Source organism: Echinops telfairi, unplaced genomic scaffold (assembly GCF_000313985.2).
Source record: "Echinops telfairi isolate 266 unplaced genomic scaffold, ASM31398v2 ScPeMD7_2;HRSCAF=8, whole genome shotgun sequence".
Classification (NCBI taxonomy): Eukaryota; Metazoa; Chordata; class Mammalia; order Afrosoricida; family Tenrecidae; genus Echinops; species Echinops telfairi.
The window spans coordinates 18782807-18786689 of record NW_022103898.1 but is presented as its reverse complement, the minus strand read 5'-3'; positions in this window follow the sequence as shown (position 1 = coordinate 18786689).

Genomic DNA, 3883 nt, shown 5'->3' with positions numbered 1-3883 from the left:
AGAGAGAGAGAGAGAGAGAGTTAGATTCAGGTCCTACACCCAAAGAGACTCCCTTTCTGACAGAGTCGGGATGTAAGAAACAGTGGAACTTGAGTACGGGTGAGAATTGATTAAGGGTAGAACTTGGGTCGTGCCTTCTTGTAAGACTGTGGCTCAAGTTGACACCCCACACTAACCTTGCCTCATTAACCTAGAGGTTCGAATTCTCAGCACATAAAATGGAGGCGATTTACACCAATCACAGAGTGGAGGACAAGCAAGCACCGAAACAATGGCCTCACCAAGTGGACACTGAACATGAGCCATCACACCTGGGATCTCTGGCTTCTTCAAAGTTCAGCCAGTACTCAATGCCCTCCCTTGCCCACCACCGAGCATTTGACAGGGCGTCGCAGATGATGTAGTCAGGCCCCGTCACTGCTAACGCCCTTTCTCCACAGGCCCCTCCAGAAACCTAGGTTTTTCCAATTGAAGACTTAATTGGGCGAAACATCTACTGGGCACATTCTGTGCTTTGGACGCCAACCAACGCTTTAAAATCCCAGGGTCCAGTTCTGAGGCCGTCCCTGATCAGCTAGGAGGTCCTGGATACGTAACTGACTCTCTGCCTCATTTTCCTATTGCTCCTTTGAAAAACCGCGTCGAACCAAACTAGTCCATTGGATTGTTGGTAGGATGATGGGAGGTGTTACGTATGGATCCCACGCCATCACAGAGATGACAGTTCTAAACCTCTAAGAAGCAGCAGGGAGACAGAAATGGCCACATCTCACAAGGAAGGGAAGGCTCATGCATCATTTTGTCTGCCTTCCCACCTGCCATCCCCGGATCTCTCTACTTTTGCAACCCCCAAGGGAGTTGTTTGACTGTGTATGGCTTTGCTGCTTATTCTAGGAGATAGAGAGACATTTTCCAAACTCAGAGCCCTTTTGCTAGCCTAGCAGAGTCCCTGGGTAATACAAACAGTGAGGGCACTTGGCTGCTAACCAAAAGGCTGGAGGTTCAATCCATCCACCCAGAAATGCCTTGGAAGAAAGGCCTGGTGATCTATTTAAAAATTATATAGAAATCACTGAAAACCCTCTGGAACATGGTTGTAACCTCACACACATGCCTTGGATCATCAGGAGTCAGGATGAGTTCAATGACAACTGGTTGGTAACTGGTCCTTCCTGGTATAGCTTCTTGCATGACGCTGCGCATCAAGAAATGTTCCTCGCGGAAATGGAAGCCAAGTTCAACACAATCCCCCTTCCTGTGCATACCAGTGATTCTCAGAATTTTGAGTTGGGATGATTCACTCTTCCAAACTCCTTACAAATGTGACCTACAAACGCACAGGGCAGACCCACCCGGGAGCCCCCCCGTCAACCTCAGGCTCCTCCCCGTAGAAGGACACCCTAGCTGTAAGGCCCGGAGAGAAAGAAACCTCTTCTGAGACTGGTTATTAAATCCACCTTCCTTGACCGCTCACCAAGCCCCCTCCGAGTGATGCACCAGCAGGGCTCATGGCTCCGGAAGGCCATTCACATCTTCTGATAGAGCCAGTGCGGAACCCGGTGAGAAACTGATTTCTTCACCCTCTTTAAAAATAACCGAGCAGATTTTAAACTTCCTGCTGGGTAGGGGGTGGGGGGTAATACATAAAATTGAAATGAAAAAATAGAACGCCTATTCAGCAATCCTATCGCACTTGAGTTCCGTTCCTGATGAGGCAGCCAGATAAAGGGTGGCCCGCGAAAGGACACGGCGCCAAGTTTAGCTCGGAATATGAGAAGACAATCTTGTCTGCCTGAATAGGCAATTAAAAGAGGTGCCCTGCTGCCGCTAAGTCGCCCCGGGATGTTGCTTTTCCGAGTTAACCTTCAGATGGGCCCTGAATCTTAATGCCGCCTCAAGCCTTAGAGACACAGAGCCGTCGAGAGACAAAGCCATGCTGTGGGAGAGACAGGGCTCTGGGCCAGGGAGCCACCTCCCAACGCAGGTTTCTTCCACCTGCTGGCTCGGTGGCCTTGGCCAAGTCTCTTCCCCATTCTGGACCTGTTTTCCCAACTCTGAAACCAGAGGCCTTCTGAGCGGACATTCTGGGCGCCTGGACTAGGTGGGTCAGTCGCATGCTTTCCTTGCTGCTGGGGTTGGGTGTTACGACCTGATGTCGACTCCTGTGTGACGTTGTCGAACCCCTTCAGAACATTTCCTAGCCTGTGAATGATGGCCAGGTCTCTCCCCCAAGGGGTGCTGGGTGGGTTTGAACTGCTGACATTTTGGTTAGCAGCTGAGCACTTTACCATTGAGCCATTAAAGCTTCTCGCATGCCCCTTCCTGCCATCCTATAGCAGAGCCTCTCTCGCACACCCTTTCTTGTGATCGACCAGGCTGGACTGTTTTCAGAAGGACTTGAAGAAGGAGCTCGCTCAGACCATCTGTAAATGGGCTTCCGGCAGCAACGCAAAAGCCCGCGAAAGAAAGACTCCACGGAGCTACTTTAATCTGAGGATTGCATCTGCCCCTCCATCCCTTTTGCTCTTCAACTTGGCATTTCATACTGAAAGGTGAGACGTTTGAGCCACCCACGGTGCCTCTGAAGCAAGGCGTGGCACTCTGTTCTGAAGAGCCAGCCCGGAAGCCTGCGTGGAGCTCAGTTCAACGCTGACCCCCATGAGGTCGCCATGGGTCGGGGCTGACGGACGGCAGCTGGCCTTTCGTTGGAGCTGATGACAGGTTCGCCGGAAGTGGCAAAGATGGCACCGAGAAGCTCTGCGTGCCCGAAACAATATCACAGGGGTGGCACCTGGCCTCCCCTAACTTCACAAGGGGTGAGGCAAGAGAGTCACCACAGTATCAGCCCAAGGCTGGTTCCTCTGAGGTGGAAATCAGACATGCCTCCACCTCCCGACCTTCTCTACCAATCCTGACACCAACTGCCTCTCTGCTGGGTTCAATAATCCGGTGTAAAGGCCCCACAGAACTCACAGAAAATACTAGGGAAGTTAGCAGGTTACAACGCCGGATCAGAAATCCTCAGGATACAATTCTTCCATCAGAACAGCCTCCCTCCCCCAGTATGCCTAGGCCTTCAGCCCCTTGGCTTTTGTCCTACTGGGGCAAGTGTTACAAAGCTCTTTTAGCTCTGCCAATAAATGCCCAGAAGCAACCCACTCTGCCAGCAAGGCTCCTTCTCAAAAGCATTCAGCTTTCTTGCTCTGTGAGCCAGGAAAGCCACCACACCACCTCCTGCTGGTCTCCTGCTGCTGCTGCTGCTGCTGGTCTGTCACTTCTTGCTGTCTCTTGTCATCTCTAATGGTACAGCTCTCTGAATCCTGAGCCAGCACAGGGATCTTGGGTCCAAGAGATATGCTCCACTGTTGGTCTTTTATGGTAACGATATCCCACTTCCTGTTAGGTTTCATACAGCTTATTTGCATAGCCCCACCACACAAGGGTATCATGTACCTTATTCACAATATTAACAAGCTATTCAATCCCCTTGATGGGTCTCAGCACCTCACATTTCAAAACCACCAGCCACTCCTCAATGGCAAGCAGAAGCCATCTGCTCCTGTACAGATTCATAGTCTGGGAAACTCTATATAGGGTTGCTATGAGTCAGAATTGACTTGATGGAAATGGGTTTTGGGGGAGTTACAAAGACTATGGCTACAAGGGCCATATCAAGTAATTCACTGGGACACCCTTCACCCAGTTTGTCTCTTGAGTAACTATGGTACACCTTCAAAACCGAGGAAAATGACATTGGGACAATGTGTGGCTACACCTCCTGTGTTAGTCTGGGTTGACTAGAGAAACAAATCCAGAGACACTCATATGTGTATAAGAAAGAGCTTTATAAAAAAGAAAGAGCTTTATATCAAAGAGCAATTGT